Genomic DNA, 19,587 nt, shown 5'->3' with positions numbered 1-19,587 from the left:
ACTCTATTGCTCTGCCTCGATTCCATGGCAACTGACGTCCTGACAGACTGTCTGTCTGACATCAAGTCCTGGATGAGAGCCAACTTTTTACAGTTGAAGGTCAGCAAGACGGAGGACCTCCTGATTAGCTCGCATCAGCGCCTCAGCACCTTGGGTACCTGCAGCATCAGCATCCACTTCACCAAGCCAGTTAGAATCCTGAGTGTTTTGTTCGATCCTCACTGTCTTTTCTCCCCCATATCTGTGCCATGAGCCGCTCTGTGTTCCCCCACCTCCACAACATTGTCCGACTTCTCACTGCCACATGCTTCAAGCTGCCGAAACCCTCATACGCATATTCGTCACCTCAAGGCTCAACTACGGAAACTCCCTGCTCCCGGGAACAGCGGTCACCAGAGTGGGGCCTGGGGTCCAGGAGATCGGGATCAGCAGTAGCCAGAGTGGGTGCTGGGGTCCAGGGCATCGGGACGGAGGCAGCCAGAGTGGGGGCTGGAACTGGCAAGAGCTCGAGGCAGGGCCGGGATTCTGGGGAACTGAACTGATTGCTCATGAACTGCCTCCTATTCCTGATCCTCACCCTGGTTCACCAGCCACCTCCAGCTGCTCAAGGGCCAGGTGTGGGCTACTAAACGCACTTGACTCAAGTCCAGCCTAACTGTCCATTGCTACATCTTGCTGGACCTCATCAAAACCTACTGCTCCACTCTTGCCTCAGCCAAATCACCTTCTACGCCAGGTTAATCCTGTTCTCCATCACCAACCGGCACCTCCACCCTTGCCACCAGGCCTTGCAGATTCTTTCTTCCAACTCCCACTGCAAGGAAATGCTGGAATTTCTCGAGTCCAAAATCGAGGAAATCTGCTCAGCTGCCACAGCCCTCCCAACTTCCACCCCCTCCCTACCCTGCCCTCATACTCTGACCACTACTCATCCCTCCTTCCACACCTTTGAACCTGTCACCCCCTTCTCTGTCATCACCACCATATCCTCCATTAAGCTCCTTCAATCGCAGATCCACCTCCTTGTCCCACTACTCGCCGACATCATCATCTGGGACTTTTCCTATCCCCTTCAAAACAGCCACTATCACCCCCACATTGAAGAAACCTTCCCTTGACCCAACACAGCTATCCAGCTACCGGCCCATCTCCCACCTCCCTTTTCTGTCCAAGGTCTTTGAGAGAGCTGTTGCTTCCCAGCTTCGCTCTTTCCTCTCATCCCACTCCCTCCATGAGCCCCTCCAATCGGGTTTCTGTGCTGCCTGCAGCACGGAAACTGCTCTGTTCAAGGTCACATATAATCCTGACCATGTTTGACCAGGGCTCCCTCTGCCTCTTGTCCTCCTCGACTTCTCCGCTGCATTTGATACTGTGGACCACTCAATCCTCGTCCACCGCCTCTCCTCCCACCTCAACCTTCAAGGTTCTGTCCTTGACTGGTTCAGGTGCTACCTTTCACACCGCCTCCACAATTTCTGCAAACTCTTTCTCCCGCACTGTCTCGTGCGATGTTCCTCAGGGCTCTGTCTCGGTCCCCTCCTCTTCACCCTCTACATGTTCCCACTTGGTGACATCATCCACAAACATGGGATAAATTTCCACATGTATGCTGATGGCACCCAACTCAATCTCTCTGCCTCCACCCTGAACGACTGCCTATCCGACATCAAGTTCTAAACAAAAAACAACTTTCTCCAACTGAACGTCAGCAAGACCGAGGCCCTCCTGATTGGCTCACGCTAGCGCCTCTGCACCTTGGGCGCTGGCAGCATCAGCCTCCAGGCTGCCCCTCCTACCTCTCTGACCTGCAGACTCCCTACCACCTGCCCGCTCCCTCCATTCAGCAGGCTCCGGCCTACATCATGTCTCCTGTCCTACCATCGGTGGCCAGGCTTTCAGCCTCTCTGCCCCACACTCTGGAACTCCAACCCACAGTCCCTTTGCCTTGCTTCCTTCCTTGCCTCCTTCAAGGCCGGTCTCAAGACCCTCCTCTTCAATCGTGCCTTCAGTTTCCCTCCCACCTTTCTGCCTTCCCTCAACCTTATCCCACCCCTCCCCCATGCTCGGGTCCTGTTCCTTGACTGTCCAGTGCCTTGAGACGTTCTCCCGACATGAAAGGCGCTCTATAAATGTAATTTTATTGTCACTGTTATGTATCCTTATCATTTTGTATTCTGACTTTTGCTCTCATTCCTTCTTTTTCTTATCTTTAGGTTGCTATTATTTCCACATGATCCCCTTCACTGGTTTAAATTCTTTTCTCCAGTCCTATTTATCCTTTGAACCTTGGACCCACTCCAAGTCAGGTGCGGCCTATCCCAGCTATCAAGCTCCTTCCTGTCCCAGTACTCATGACCTCTGTCCCCTTAACTTTACAATTCCCTATAACTACAACTTTTCTATTGATCTCCTCCCATGTTGAACTGCTTTCTGCTTCAAAGAGCCTTGGTTAGCATTCTGACCATTTCTACCTCCAGCTTTCTTCCTTATCTCCAAAGGTAGCCAGCACATTGTACCTGTTGAACAGACAAGTTCTTGGGGTTCCTCATTCACTTTTTCCTCCTTCCTCCTTATTATTATTATTCTCTGTCTCCACTAGGTTGCCGTTCCTCCTTCAAGGCCGGTCTCAAGACCTTTCTCTTTGACCGTGCCTTCAGCTCCCCTCTCGACTCTCTACCTCCTCCTCGCTCCCTCCCTTCCCTCCCCTCACCCTCACCATTTCCCCCTTGCTCGGGTCCTGACCCAACTGTCCAGGGCCTTGGGACGTCCTCCCGATGTGAAAGGCGCTCTATAAATGGAATCTTGTTGTTATTGTTGTTGTTGTTGCCCCTACCCTGCTGACTGTCAGTCAAGAACTCTTCTTTTATTTGAAGGTAAGTGCAGCAGTCAATTTGTGCACAACAATGTTCGATGAACAGCCATGAAGTGTACATCTGTCTGTCTCTCTATCTCTCTGAATTCTTTCTCTCCCTCCATGTCTCTAACGCTTCACTGTAATAACTGTAAGAAACCCCTGAATAAACAACTAATCTTGCTCATTTAGGATTCCTTGTTTGCATGTTGCAACTGAATTCCACCACCTCCCGACATTTACTTTATGGCCACTTCTCTGAATGAAGATAAGTCTTCAAATCTGAGACACCATCAACTTCAAAGTACATCCTGATATTGAAGGTACTTTTTAATGAAAAAAAACACACACCTTAAATTCGAGTAAATCTGATCTCAGCTGGAGGAAATATAATTGCCGAGGGCATGACAGTTGACTTGGGTTTCTGCTCCTTATTGTTTCCAGTGGCCATTGGGAATTTATATTTCAGCTGATACATTGAGCAGGTTTCAACAACAACAACTTGGATTTATATAGCGCCCTCCACGCCAGACGGCATCTCAGAGCGCTTTAAAGTGATGGATCCCGGGACTGAGCCAGGGGGAGGGGGAGGAAGGTGACCAATGGTCGAAAAGAAATGTCTTCAGCAGAGACCTGAAAATGGGAAGGGAGGGAGCGAGACGAAGGGAGTGAGGAAGGCAGTTCTAGAGCCTCAGGTCATAGTGGCTGAAGGCATGGCCGCCGAGGGTGGAGCGGAGGACTCGGGGAACGAGGAGGAGGCCAGACCCGGAGGAACGAAGGCAACGGTTACTGTTTTGAGGAGAGAGGAAGTCAGAGAGGTAGGGGGGTGCAGAAGAGTGCAGGAACTTGAATACAAAGGTGAGGACCTTGAAATCGATCCTCTCTGAGATAGGTAGCGAGTGCAGTCTGGCAAGGACTGGGGTGATCGGGGAGCGGAGTTTCGTACGGGTGAGAATGCGGGTGGCAGAGTTTTGAATGATTTGGATTTTATGGATGGTAGTGAATGGGAGACCGGCAAGGAGGGTATTGGAGTAGTCCAGCCGAGAGGTGGTAAAGGCATGGACCAGGGTTTCAGCGGCTTTTGGGGAGAGGTATTGGCAGAGACGGGCGATGCGTCGGAGGTAGTAGAAGGTGGTGCTGGTGAGGGACTGGATGTGGGGGAGGATAGGTTGCGAACGGGTTTGGAGAGTTTAAGGGGAGGTCGGGTAGGTGGAGGAGGTGAGAGCCGTGAGATTTTAGACGTTGACGAGAGCCAAAGTGTATGGCTTCCATCTTGTCAACGTTCAGCTGAAGGAAGTTTGCGCTCATCCAGCCCACGATATCTGACAGGCAGGCTGACAGAACATCAGGGGACTGGGAGGTCGCAAAGAAAGGTGGAAAAATGGAGTTGGATGTCATCTGCATACACGTGGAAATGTAACCCACATCTACGGATGACATCCCCAAGAGGGATCATGTAGATCAGAAAGAGGAGGGGGCAAAGGATAGATCCTTGGGGTACCCCGCAGGTGACTGGGTGAGAGCGGGAGGAAAAGCCGTTTGTGCAGATATACTGCTGGCGGTTTGTGAGGTAGGACTCGAGCCAGGCGAGTGCGGTCCCACTGAGGTGGATGATGGAGGAAGAGCGGTGGAGGAGGATGGCATGATCGACACTGTCGAATGCGGCGGAGAGGTCCAGGAGAACAAGGAGGCAGAGGGAGCCCTGGTCACAGATAGAGAGGATGTTGTTTGTGACTTTCACAAGCGCAGTCTCTATTCTGTGGGCAGGGCAGAAACCAGACTGGAGGGGTTCGAAGAGGAAGTGGGAGGAGAGGTGTACGCGGAGTTGGTTGGCAACGACGTGTTCTAGAACTTTTGAGAGGAAGGGCAGTTAGAAATGGGACGGTAGTGGCTGGGGTTTGAGGGATCTAGGGAGGGTTTTTTCAGGAAGGGGGTGATGACAGCAGTTTTGAGGGAGGCAGGGACTGATCTGGAGGAGAGGGACTGTTTGATGATGTCAGCCAGTGGTGGGCAGACGAGGGTGAGCTGGGTGACCAGTAATTTGGTGGGGAGGAGGTGGAGGCAGCAGGTGGTGGGTTTCATGGAGGTGATGGTGGGTGAGAGGGAGGAGGGAGAGATGCGGAGGAAGGAATGTAGAATGGGGATGGTGGTAGGAGCAGATGATGAGGAAGGTGAGGTGGACAGAGAGGGCATGGTGTGGGTGACAAGGGGCAGGTGGATGAGTCTGCCTGGCGGTTGTTAAGTATTTTAGAAGAAAAGAAGTCCATGACCTCCTCGCACTTGGCATTTGATATGAAGATTGAGGAAGCCTGAGGGGTGCATGGAGGAGGTAGTGGGTGGTGGGGAAAAAAGGATTTTTGGATTGTCTTTCGCCTCCAAGATAATGTTGGAGTAGAAGGCCGTTTTTGAATAAGTCAAAGAACGGCAGTAGCTGTGGAGATGCTCGAGCCACAGTTGGCAGTGAACTGTCAGGCCAGTTTTCCGCCATCTGCCCTCGAGCAGATGGGTTTGGTTTTTTTGGCGGCGGAGATTGTTGGTATTCCAGGGGGATCGGGAGTTTGGAGATGGTCCTAGATTTCAGGGCACTTTTCAGAGGGAATTGAAGGTGGAGGAGAGGCGATCATGGAACAGCTGGACTGCTGCTTCAGGATCTCCGCGGGTGGAGGGCCAGAGGGATAAGATATTTGATGATGAAAGGGTCTTGGTGAGGTTCTCAGGGGGTAGCCTTTACCAAGGGAAGTAGAGAATGGTTGAGGGCTTGGTGGAGGAGAGAGGGATGTGAGAGGAGAAGGAGATGAAAAAGTGGTCCAAGATGGCCTTTTCCACTATGCTGAGGTCGGAAATGTCAAGGCCATGTGTGATGACGAGGTCAAATGCATGTCCATGGTGGTGGGTGGGTGAATTTATATGGAGGGTCAAGTTTAGGGAGGAGAGGAGGGCAGTGAAATTGGCAGAAGTGGTGCAAGGGGAGTTTGGGTGGGGGTTGAAATCGCCCATTAAGAGTAAGCGCTCGGAGCACAGGGACACGGAAGAGAGTAGAGATATCTGTGTGGAAGGAACCGGGGGCTTCGGGGGTCGGAAGACAAGGAGGATTTTGAAAGGGAGAGAGGGGTGGAAGAGGATGAGGTGCTCGAAGGTGGGGAAGCAGCCAGAGGAGTAGGGGGTGAGACCAAGTAAGGCTTTGGAAAAGAGGGCTACTCCGCTGCCACATTGGTTTGGATGGGGGATGTGGTGGAAGGTGTAGTCTGGAGGGAAGGCTTCCATTAGGGGTACAGGGTCATTGGGGGAGAGCCAAGTTTCGGTGAGCCCAAGAATGTCAAGGTGCTTGTCCAGGATGAGGTCGTGGATGTTGACGTCACTTTGCGAAACACACCCTCCCCCTCATTTACCTCAGCCCTCCTACCTCCACTCCCAACTGAGTGGCTCCTCATCTGGCTGTGCTTTATATACACGGCTAGGTCTCGACTCCACCCTGGGCTCTCCTACCTTAGACGATATACTTCCCCCTCTGCACCTAATAAGGATATTGAGCAGATCAGCTCTGCAGAGTTTAGGCACTATATCAACCATATTGAATCTACTACTTGTTATAATAATCCCTCCAAAAAACAAAAAGTCCTGTAGCTCAGTGGTTAGAGCACTCGCTTTGCAAGTGAGAGACCTGAGTTCAATTCCAGGCAGAGGGCGAAACCTTGGGCAAGTTTCCTTACTCCACACAGAGCCTAATAATAATCCCTCCAAAACCAAAAACAATAATAAATTGGTCATTTTCAATCTACGACTGTTTGTGGGACATTGCTGTGCGCAATTGGCTGCCGCGTTCGCCCACAAATATACAGTCAACTCAGTTTACAGTGTGTTCTGTGAAGCGCTTTGGGACGTCCTCCCGATGTGAAAAGCGCTATATCAAATGCAAGGATTATTATTATTATTATTATTAAAAACAATAATAAATTGGTCATTTTCAATCCACGACTGTTTGTGGGACATTGCTGTGCGCAATTGGCTGCCGCGTTCACCCACAAATACAGTCAATTCAATTCACTTTGCAGTATATTCTGTGAAGCGCTTTGGGACGTCCTCCCGACGTGAAAAGCGCTATATCAAATGCAAGGATTATTATTATTATTATTATTAATTCCCACTCTGCACCTAATTCCCACTCTGCACCCAATTTCTTCTCACTCTCGCCTCACTCCAAACATAGCTCACTCTGGGTCCTCTGCTCGAGTAAGGTTCTCGCAGCTATCCCCTTTTTATACCCTCTGGATGCCACCAGTTTCCGATTGGTCAGCATAATTTAGACTTAACACCTTATCAAGTGATTAATCAGTATGTTGTTGCTTGTTATTGGTTAAGTTTCAAATAACTGCATATCTTTCAGGCCCTGCTGCTTTTCCTCCATCTGTAAACCTGTCATCTTTCTGTCTTATTGTCAGATAAGATGGATGAGTTTCTCTTTCTTTAACTCTATTCATTACCTTTGTCAAATTTGCTGAATGAACAAGTTATGTCTCATTCCCAGTTCAAACTCGCACTTGGGAAACATATCAGTGCTGTATACAATGGAAGCATTTTGTAACTATAGTGTTTCCCAGACATTTTAGCCAACTTTATTTCTGGGATCTCAGTCCAGGTGCAATTATGTGAACACGTGTGGAGAGACTGCTCAGCACCCTCAATAGTCAACACACTCGCTCCCATCACATCCTGAACAACTTCCTACCCCCACAAATCCCCATGGTCCTCATCTTCAAAGCCCTCCATGGTCTTGCTCCCCCTACCTCTCCGACCTCCTAATCCCCTACCACCCTGTTCGCTCCCTCCGCTCAGTGGACTCCAGTCTGCTTCACATCCCCTGCCTTGCTCACCCACTATTGGTGGGCGGGCCTTCAGCCACTTTACACCCATCCTCTGGGACTCCATCCCGCAATCCTTCCATCTCGCCTCCTCCCTCGCCACCTTCAAGGCCCACCTCAACACCGTGCTTTCGATCTCCTTGCCCTCCACCTCCTCCACCGTGACCCCCAGCTCGGGTCTGAAACTCAGTCTGACCAGCGCCTTAGGATGTCCTCCTGACGTGAAAGGCACTATACAAATGTAATTTTGTTGTTGATACAACAACCATCTCCACTCTCTTATCTCCTAGCCTCGCCTCAGCTAAATTACTTTGCTACTCCAGGATCATCTTCGAGGCCAAATCCAACCTTAGGTTGCTTTTTGTTGTGTAAGTTCAGATGTAAACAGACAAATATTGTCAGAGGTAAAACACGTGTTCAAAAAGATCCAATAGCAAAACCTAGAAGGTTAAAAGCTCAGAGCGAAACAATGATGGAGAGAGAGGGGGGAGTAGTGGTCTAAAATGAAGTTGGATTTTTTTCAAGTTTGGAGTGGAAAGTGTTTTCAATTTATTTCCATGGCGTCACACAATCCTTTTCTCCATCATCAATCATCCACTGCCCACTTTCCCATGGCTCTTCCAACCTCATCACCAACTGTAAATGTAGGGAGGTGATGGACTTCCTTAGATTCAAAATTCACCAGATCCACTAAGATGCCCTAAAGATATATTGTAAAGTGAATTGACTGTGTACTTTGTGGGCGAATATGGAGGCCAATTTGTGCACAGCAATATCCCACAAACAGCCATGAAGTGAGCAATTTTATCCAGGGGGATTGTTGGCCAGGACACTGGGAGAAACTCCCTTTTCGAAAAGTGCCACAGAATCTTTAACTTCCACTTGAACAAGCAGACGAGAGCTTGGTTTAATGTCTCATCTGTAGGACGACACCTCAGTCAATGCAATGTTTCCCCAGCACTACATTGTATTGTCAACTTAGACTGTGTAATTCTAAGTCCCAACTTGGGGTTTGAACCTACAATTTTCTGGCTCAGAGTGCTACCGCTGTGCCAGACTGATCCACCTTTGACCCTGTCTCTGCTGCACCTCTCTTTTCTCTCATCTTTGCATCAAACCCACCACCTGCTTTCTTGACCCCTTGTCCATGCCAATCCTAGTCATTCACCCTTGCTCCTTTGCTAGCCAATATCATTAGCTTCTTCCTCTCTCCTGATACCCCTCTTTGAAGACTGCTGTCACAGCCCCTTCTCAAGAAACCCTCACTTCGCTGTTCCATACTCGCCAGCTTCCAACTTATCTCCAACCTGTCCTTGCTCTCCCAAGGCGCAGGAATAAAAATCATTGCTTTCCAGCTTCATGCCTTCATTTCCCTCCCCTCCCGCCATAAGAACCACCAATCCAGTTTCAGTTCCATCCACAGCATTGTGACTGCCCTGGTCAAGGTTGCCAATTACATTTTTTCCATCTTTACCCAGGGCTCTCTCTGCCTCCTTGTTCTCCTTGACCTCTTTGCTGCCTATGACACACTCTATCGCTCTCCATTGTCTCTGCTCTTTCCTCCACCTTTATGGTTTTGCCCACTTCCTGGTTTTGCTCCCAGCATTTTCACAGTTTCTTCCAATGGTTTCTCTTCCAATCTCTTCACAGTCACATGCAACATTCCTCAGGATCTAAGATTGGCTTTCATCATCTATATGCTGAAACTCAATTATATCAGAGAGCAAGCTTTCAGTTATTCTGGAGCACCACCCCAAAGTGCACCTTGTTCCCTTTCCATATTCAAAGTCTGCCTTAAGATTTTTTCTCTTTGACCATATCGGTCATCTTTCCACACCTCCTCCAACCTCTTCAGCTCCCACCTCCTTCAACTGAATCCTTCAGCTGTATGAAGTACTTTGAGATATCCTTCTCACACAAAAGGTGCAATAAAAATGTAAATTGTACTGTAATGATCAAAAATATGCACAAACATTCTATATTGTAATGAATACTTTTGTAGTTTTGACTACTTTGGAGGAAATGGAGATGGATTAAAGAAGGACAAGTAGATACCCAAGCAGCGGGTTGGGATCTGGAGAGGTGGAGGGCAGGGCTTGGAAGGTGGCTGAAGGCGTGGTCGAAGAGGAGGGTCTTAAGACTTGCCCTGAAGGAGGAAAGTTAGCAGAGGCCTGAACACTGGATTAATTTAAAAAGCAGTTTGATACTTCAGGCGACATGATTTCATCCTTCCTGCGGGTGGGAGTTCTCGAAGGATGAAATCAGATGTGCCGAAGAGCTGTCTTCATCCAAACAAGTTAGAACTGAGGTCAGGATGTATTTCTTCACACAGAGGGACAGAATAGTAAAGATGTGGAATAGTCTGCCCTAATAACAACAAATTACATTTGTAATTTCATGTCAGGAGGACATCCCAAGGTGCTGGACAGTAAGGGATTTAGACCCAAGCAGGGGATTTGGGCTCAGGAGTGGTGGAGGGCAGGGAGGATGGGGGTAGGAGGGTGATCAAAGGCGCGGTCGAAGAAAAGTGTCTTGAGACATGCCTTGAAGGAGGCAAGGGATAGAACCAGGTGAAGGGACTGTGGGATGGAGTTTCAAAGGATGGGGCCAGAGAGGCTGAAGCTGGGCTGGGCGGGGCATGTGGAGCAGACCAGAGCCTGCTGAGCGGAGGGAGTGGACAGGTCAATATGGGTTATCAGGTCACAGAGGTAGGAATGAGCAAGGCTGTGGAAGGCTTTGAAAGTGAGGACGAGAATTTTGAACTCTATCATCTGAGGAATGGGGAGCCAGTGGAGCCAGGCGTGGATGGGGGTGATTGGATTATGGAGCAATGGAGGTGTGGGGGTGGGGGAGATCAGGTCTGGTGAGTGGGAATTTCTGGCTAAGTATAATTACAATGGTAGTACTGGCCTTTGTTTGCCTCCGCCTTTATCCAGTGCCTAAAAATGCCAGTATATAACATTATAATTGCTTACTTACCTGCCCTCCCCTCCAACCATTGAGAATAGTCAACAGTTGGTCAATTGACATTGGGCAAACCTGGGTTTGAGTCTTCAGTAGGTGGATGGCAGATACCGGGAACTCCTTGTGAGCTTCCTGATGAGCAGACTGGCTTGATATGAAATGCATGAGAATATTGCCACCACCTTCCTGCTCACAGCTCGGACTCACATCCATATCCTTTGAACGATGGCTCCACCATCAGGTGCAGAGCTTGAGCTGCAGCTGCTTATCTCTCTGCAAGCCAATAAGGGTGCATTCCAAGTCCTGGATAACATGTGTTTATAAACCTGGACTCAAGACTCAAGAGTTTCTTCATCAGCTATTTGGCTGTCACTTGCCTTCAGTGTGGTGCAACAACATTTAAAGGACAGTTTGTGAAGTGTTAGCCACCTTGATGATCTTGAGGTCCAAGACCAATGCTGCGTATCAGGTTTACTCAGCACCAGCTGCTTAATTCAGGTCCTCATAAGTGGGGCCTTAGCAGATAGATCTGACCTTGTGAAATTGATTCCACCTCTAGGGTACTCAGTGAGGCTGGAGCACACTGTCCCTGCAGCCATTGTTTCTGTTTACCACAAATCCACCTTACTTTTCCTGGATGCATGAAATCACAAATGGGCTGGGGGACACTCCTCTTCTGCATTCCCAGGAGCTCAGAACCATAAAGGAAAACTATTTGGACACAAATCTTGTATGTCACATGCATAACCTGTGTTGGAAACTTGCTGTCCTTGGGAGAGAAAAGAGAAGTGGTTCAGAATAGTGGAGTAGGATGATCAACGGGTAGTGGAAAATTGCTATTTTTAGTGATCAAAATGTGCTAAATCCCACTTTTGGAGGATATAGAGATGTGTGTATTCTGAAACAAAGACAAGCTTCATGGGAACATAATGGGTTGTGTGCTGCTGGAGTGGAAGGAGTTGAAAAAGTAGAAGACTAGTACTGAGTACTGCAATACAGATATAGGGATAGATGAACATTATGGAGTTTTTACGTACCTTTAGTGTTCAGGGAGCATTTTTGCAGAAATCCCCCTCCCCTACAATGTTAGGGTAGGTTGGATGGAGTTCATGCTAAGGTCATTTATTGTATTGGTCTATTGTAAGAGATGATTTAATGGGCCAAATAGCTTTTTTTGTGCCACATTTTTTAGGTTTTCAATCTAATAACATGCATCCAGGAAAAGTCAGATATTAGCTGAAAAAGCAGATATTATTGCTGAATAAACCATTAAACAATATCCTTATTCATTTGGAACGAGACAAGCTGTAGTGTTGTTTGAACCTGCCAGATAATATGTTAACAAAATATTCCCCAAGTGGCTGAATAAATGTATATAGAAAGAACAGCAGCATTTTAATGAGGGAGATTAAAAGCTACACTGAACGGTACAATAAATTATACAGGTATATGAATGAATTCAAAACTTGGTCAAAAATAGAGTTTTGGCCTTAAGGTGGCACCAGAGTTCCATTGTTCAGTTATAAACATCAGCCTTATTGTTTCAATTGTTATTATATTTAATACTTTAGTTAATTATATAAAATAAGATGTACACAGGACTGCACAATAATATTTGAACTGGTTATTGTTAATAGTTGATTTATTGTTTGGTTAAAATTTAAGATGCATCGGTCTTAACATTTCCTTGTAATCAACAGCAGATTATGTCCCGATATATCTATAGCAATGACATAACAATCATTAATCCTCCTGTGGGAATGTCCTCATGCTTTAAGGACGCGCAGTGTTGTACCAGCTGGCATCTACACTGCGATTCGCTGCCAGCATGAGAACAAAACAACATTCCACATAAAATTGAAACAGTATATATTGTAAACAAAAAACAGATAGCCAGCGAGTACCTCCGACACAGCAATCAAACCTTGGGGTTCAGCTGATGGCTGTGAACTGCAAAATGTTTGCTCTTGTGGTTTCTGATTTAACATAAAGTCCCCAATTATTGACGTGAGATCACTCACTGTTTTATAAACTGGGCCGCTCCATGTGAAGAATGCGTTGGGCTATTTGCCATTTGCGTAACTCTGGATGAGTGCATTACAGCTATCAAGAACGATTGGACAGATGAGAACTTTTCTCTCTGGAGATGAGATGATTGAAAGGGGACCTGATGGAGATGTTTAAAATTCTGAAAGGATACAGAAAGGTGGACAGAGTGGCTTGTTTGTTTCCACTTGGTGAATTCCAAACAAACTGACATAAATATAAAATATCTCGTAAGGTTTAAAAGGGAATTTAGGAGAAACTTCTTTATGCATTTACATTACAATGCCTTTCAGATCGTGAGGACGTACGAGGTGCTTTACGGTATTGGCATGGCACCCATGCTGGGGGTGGGAACCGAGTTGGATGGAGAGGGGAATGATGACCGAAACTGTGGTTAAGGAGGAAGATCTTGAGAGGGACCTTAAATGAGATGTGTGAGCGCACAAGTCAGAGGGACTCAAGGATTGAGTTTCAGAAATTGCAGGCAGAAAGGTTAATAACCAACCCACAACATAGAGGGTAGGGCGTGGGATATGAAGCAGGCTGGTGTCTGCTGAATGCATAGTTGGGGATCTTGGTGGCCCAAGGGGAGAGGTAATGGCAGAGTCGGGCAATGTTTCTAAGATGGGGAAATGCTGAGCAGGTCAGAGTACGAATGTGGGGTTTAAAGGGCAGCAGGGAGTCAAACAAAACATTGAGGTCCATGAATTGGAGTGTGCATCCATATAGGTTTATGCTGACTGGGCCTAAGGTGGAGTTAAGCAGGAGAGCTTTTTGTCTTGTTGATGTTCAACTGAAGAAAGTTAGAGCTCAACTAAGACTTGATGTCTGACAGTCAATCGGTGGTCCTGGAATCAAGGGTAGAAGCAAAGAGAGAGAATTAGGTGTCATCTGCATAAATGTGGAAGTTAACCCTATCTCTGCAGATAATATCACTGAGCAGTAGCTCAGATAGTTAGTGAAGAGGAGACGACTGAGGATAGAGCCCTGCAGAACATCACATGTGACTGAGCAGGAGGAGAAGCCATTAGAAGTGACAAAGTGGAGACGCTGGGATAGGTGAGAATGAAACTGGAATAGGACAGAACTATAAATATGGAGCTGAGATGAGAGGCAGTGGAGGATAGGGTAGTCAACATTGCTGAAAGCAACAGAGAAATCAAAGCGAACAACTGGTGGGTGGGTCAGTAACCTGAGGACACCGATTTAAGTTAATTGTTAAAAGAAAAGAGGGGAGGTGAGGAGACGTTCCATCATCTACCTTCTTCCAAACCCCTTGCTCACCAATCCGCAGCTTGTGCGCAAACCTCTTATAGCCTCTTACGTCCCAGCGCCTTGGGACTTCCTTCTGACATGAAAGGCGCTATATAAATGCAATTTGTTGTTGTTGATCATATGCTACTACATTTCAAGATTTGTTTCTGCTACATTATGAATAAAGACATTGCCTGGGATAACAGCAAACCATACAGATGAGAAAGTTAGCGGTTTGAATCCTGGTTTATACTGTTGGATGATCTCAGTTGGTGTAATAGCAGGAATGTTGTAATTGGGTTCAATACACCTAGCAGATAGTGAACAGTTAAAACTTAATCAACGTTTCTGCTCTTGATTTCTATCCAATGACCAATGCGAGAAAATGGAATTTGTTAGATATTGGATGAGGGCAGTATTCAGCTATGAACCTTCCAAAGTCAAATAGCCAAAGTTTCTTGGCCTAATTCCTGCAAAGTGACCGACTTCCGTCAACCTGTGCCTCAGCAAACGTCAGCACCTTTAGGAGAGGATGAATTTTATTCCTTCTCTTCCCACTTATCCACAACTAAGATATAAAGAGAATAATTCCCTCCTAGTTTTCTCTCTACATAGTGAAGCACCTGCTCTCTACTTGCCATGTATCCAGTATAGATTATCAATTAATGATTTAGAATATCATCCTCACCTCCTACTGCTCAGTGACACCACCGGTGATTTGCGGTACAATACCACTACCTAAAAACACATCAGGGTGGATAATAACAGTAATAAATCTTTGAATTTGATATACGTTTCACCCACAAAAATTGAGTCAATTCACTTTACAGTGTATTCTGTGAAACTCTTTGAGACGTCTGGAAGACGTCAAAAGCGCTATATCAAATTCAAGGATTATTATGATACTGCCTTACCACACCATCAAAACATTTCACAGGATTTTACTACAAAGTGTAGTAAATATCTTGTTAACTTGTAGCTGGTTCCTGGAGACACATTATCATTAATAAATTTGGCCTATTCAGTTAGCATGTGGCTAAAATTTGTAATATAATAATAATCCTTACATTTAGTATAGCACCTTTCCTGGCTGCTTTACAGGAAAACCCATTGAAATCACCTCCCCCACCAAGCTAACCTGCTGGGAGGAGGTAGTACTCAGAATGATAAGCTCACACCAGCTGCCCTCCAGCCAATAGCCACACAACCTGGGTGGAATACCCACACCCTCAGTTTGGTTGCCTGGGGACCCACTGGCAACACTGGTAGGGGCCCTTGAATCGAGCTCTGCATGGAACCCCCTGCAGGGCAAACATTGTCCCTGCACAGGATATACTGTAAAATGTAGTGACTGTGTACTTTGTAGGCCAATGCAACAACCAATTTGCATACAGCAATCTCCCACATCAACCATGAAGTGAATGATCAATTTTATTTGCTGGATTGTTCGCCAGACACCAGGAGATAGGCCTTTCTTTTTTTGAAAGTGCTATGAGGATCTTTAACATCCACCTAAACAGACGGTCGGGTCGGTTTAACATCTCATCCAAAGGTCAGGACCTCCAACAATACAGTACACCCACAGCACTGCATTGGAGTGTCAGCCTAGATTATATGAGTTCAAGGTCCTGATATGGGCTTTCAACCTACAATCTTTGATTCAGAGACAAGAGCGTCACCAACTGAGCCAGGCTGACACTTACATGCACTGTGCAATCTGACCTGTTCCTCCCTGTTACCATATCTCACTGTTTGATTCACCTCTAGTTTATGATCATTTCTATTTCACTAGGTTTTACTAAACCTCAGCATCTTTTGCTACATATAATGTATTTTGTTCTGAGGTACAATGCCCCTGTATACATTGTAGAACATATTGCGTATTATTGGATATAACGCTGTGTATTTTATATAACGACACACTATTTTCTTGGGTATAACGTATTACATAATATATTCATAGGTTTGAACTGTGGCACTTCCTAAAAAAAATGTGCAAGTCAGAGAGGCAAAAGAAGCAAAGGACAAATAAAATAATTCAATAAGGTGGATGTTATTAGACTGCTTCCACTTGTTCCCGCATCTAAAACCAGGGACATAGATATACAATATGCAGTAATAGATCTAAAGAGGAAATTAAGAGTGACTTCTTTATTTCGAGGGTAGTGAGAGTGTGGAACTCAGTGATGGAAGTTGTGGTTGAAGTGAAAAGCATTCAACGTATTTAAGAGAAAACAAGGGATAAGGGTTATAGGAGAGGGGATTAGGAGGGGTGTGGACTTGTGTGGCGTATAAACACTGGCACAGACTATTTGGAATGAATGGCATTTGACAATGGTCGGGACAGATTGTAAGACTATATACAGACTGTTCTTAGGCCTCATATAGTCGAGTGGAGTGAATCAGCTTTTCAAATGCAGTTCATGTTAGGATGGGAAGCCTCCAGCATGGTAGCTGTTCACTCCTTCAATTAGCTGTCAGCCAGACTTAGTTAGTAGCATACTTGACTCTGTTGAGGTTGTGGGTTCAAAGCCCCATATTGAAGCTGATAAATCTAGGCTGACACCCTATTGCAGTGATGGGGAGCACTGTGATGAGAGTCGTTCTTCAAATGATGTGTTAAACCAGGGATTACTCTGTCTGTCCAGGAGGAAGGCAAAGACCTCATGGCACTACTTGGAGAGAGGTAGCAGTTTCTTCTCATGTCCTGGCCACCATTCCACCAGATGAAATTGGTTATTCACTTCTTGGTTGTTTGTGAAATATTGTCTTGCACAAAGTGGCTGCACTCTTTGTCTATAAATGCATAGTCACTACACTTTACAGATTCTTTGAGACCTTATAGACACCATACCAAATGCAAGAATCTGTTCAATATTATTACAATTGTGGATTTTAACAGTTTCTATATTCAGTATTATTTAGTATCTTTTTCTCGGTAGGTGTGGGGATGGGGTGGGAGGGGATAGATAATAATATTATACGATTCCTGAATGGTATTCTGTTCTGTTATAATAGCGGTTGTGACATGGATAATGTCCCTAGATCGATATTACACATGTGTAATCAATCAGTAAACAGGCATTCAGTATAATCCAGCACCAGAATGTAACTTCCAGTTAGTTTGAAGTATGTTTCTGATTTATATTGTTGAACGATGGATTTCCATTCATCAGTATTATGATGGTGGTCATTTTCAAATTCTACTTAATAAGAAGAATAATAATCCTTACATTTGATATATTACCTTTCACTGCAGAAGTTCTTCACATGATTTTACTGTAAGGTGTTGTGACTGTGTTCTTTGTAGGTGAACTTGATAATAAAAATTTGATAATAAAAACGATTTGGTGGAGTATGACTTATGAATTGCAGATAAGTGTCTAGAGTTATAATTACGGAATTGCTGCCTTGCTCGAGTTAGTTGCATTTGACCTCCACATAATTGGCTTAATTTGTGGTTTTAACCCAGCACTGTTAAAATGTTACCACCATATCAAAGCTAAGTCTCAACGCATGTTATTAACGCCAAACTGTGCTTTTACAAATTGATAGATATTGTACGTATGGTTGTTAGCTAAACATTAAAATTATACCGAATAAATGATCATTCTCTATTATAAAAATAACCCTTTGAATGACCCTGATAAATTAAATGCTTTCAATGACACTTAGTTTCCTACACTTCGAAAAAGTAACTCATTAATTGTGTGCAGCATTTTAAAACTTTTCATTTATTATTATTATTTCAATGTAATAAAATGCTATATCAACTTTAATTATTACAGTATGATAATCAAAAATGTGAATTTCCAGTAAATCTTGGAAATTTTCTGAGAATATATGAACAAGAGTAAAACAGGAGTATTGTAAACATCTGTCTTTATGTAATCTAATCTCCAGAAAATATCAAAAGGTAGTGGTAAAAGCTTGTACCTGACATGCGAGTGCGCCCTAGAAATTGCTATTTTGGCTGTTTCTTGTAGGAGTGGTAAAGATTCTGACAACAAATCAAATTTCACTGTACCCTCAGCATTTTATAATAAGAGTCTCTTGACAACTTTACATACCTTCAGATGAAATTCTTGATAAGGTCGACAGTAGCCAAAAGACCTGAAGGACAAGATTTCACTAGTGTAGCGAGATAGTGGAATAATAGTGGAGAGCAACATATGATGGAAGGAATTAACTTCTGGATGAATTCACATGACTTGGTCTCCTTGTCCGAAAAAAAGTAAAATTTAAATTTATTTCACTCAGTGGTGGAACCCACAGTGTCAATGAGTCTGGGCTTATATATATATACACACCACATTGAAATGAAATAAAGTAGTTACTGTAATCGGTATCTGCACCAATTTAGCTATATCATTATTGACTAGCTTATTGGACAATGTGAATAATTAGATTAATTACTGGGGGGGAGGGGAGTGTGGGGTGGGGTCTACAGCCATTAGAGGATGAAGAAACAAACGGCGTCAGTTGGAGACTTCATAGAAATGGGCTGAAAGAGGAGAAGATAGTGACAGATGGTGGCAGAAGGTGACAGAGCTGGTAACATTACTAACCAGCAGAACATCAGCCACCCTGGTTTCTTCTTAAACCATATTTTTCCAATGACTTCAATAGTCTTCCCTTATTCCTGAAGGCAAAGATCCTCCAAACAAAATGATTAGCCTTGATTTCTATTTATCCTCGTAACGTTTCCATTTTTAACATGTGTTCCTGGTATTTAAGATTATCCAGCAATTGGATACAAATCTGAATGCACTCTCAAAGATCCGGGATATGTTCCATACAATCCTCCATGTGCTGTCCAGGGCTTGATCTGTTTGTAGGACAGGTAGTATGTGTCCAAATGGAAAACAAATAATGGTTAAAGCAGTTTTGTATATCTGTAATCCAAGAAACATGGTTAAAACCACTTTGCAATGTCACTGTGGTGATGAGTCTGTGGGAATATGGTTTTACAATAATTTCTTCCCACATGCTATAAAGATGAAAATATGTAGTGTAGATAATGAGAACTGAAAGACTAAACGGTGAAGGATATATATATCAAGGGGCTGAGTTTTAAAAATTGCTTAGCAAACAAAGAAATATAACATATGTGTCCTGTGAGTTATGCCAAATGTATAACGTATATATGACTTACACATCACTTTTTGCACAGAAACTCTTAAGAGTTCTGGCATCAGTTCTTGTTTAGCCAAAGTGGAAAAACAGAGTTAATGACACATATTTTGCAGTGTTGTTTTTTACAGTTATGAAATCTGATAATCCAGTGGTCTAGTGAAATTCACTTTTATCAGATCGCTGGCATCTCTATGCAATGCTTCAGTTGTTGGAGACGAATAAAGTATGAAGCCCCATTATTTATGTTTCGTTCACTCTAATTTAACAACAGACCTTGTGGTTCGATTTTTATAATAAAAAGCATCTGTTTAACTGTGCACATTATGAGTAATTACCTTTACACAATACACAGGCTTAATCTAACCACTGCATTGTGAAAGCAAATCTATACACTGAAGAAAAAGTGAGCAGTTCAGATTTTTTTCGGGTGTAAGGAAGAAAATGAATCTGCCATTGATACTTTATTGCCCAAAGTCA

The sequence above is a fragment of the Callorhinchus milii genome, unplaced genomic scaffold, assembly GCF_018977255.1.
Source record: "Callorhinchus milii isolate IMCB2004 unplaced genomic scaffold, IMCB_Cmil_1.0 Scaffold3, whole genome shotgun sequence".
Classification (NCBI taxonomy): domain Eukaryota; kingdom Metazoa; phylum Chordata; class Chondrichthyes; order Chimaeriformes; family Callorhinchidae; genus Callorhinchus; species Callorhinchus milii.
Note: the sequence above shows the minus strand (reverse complement) of the source record.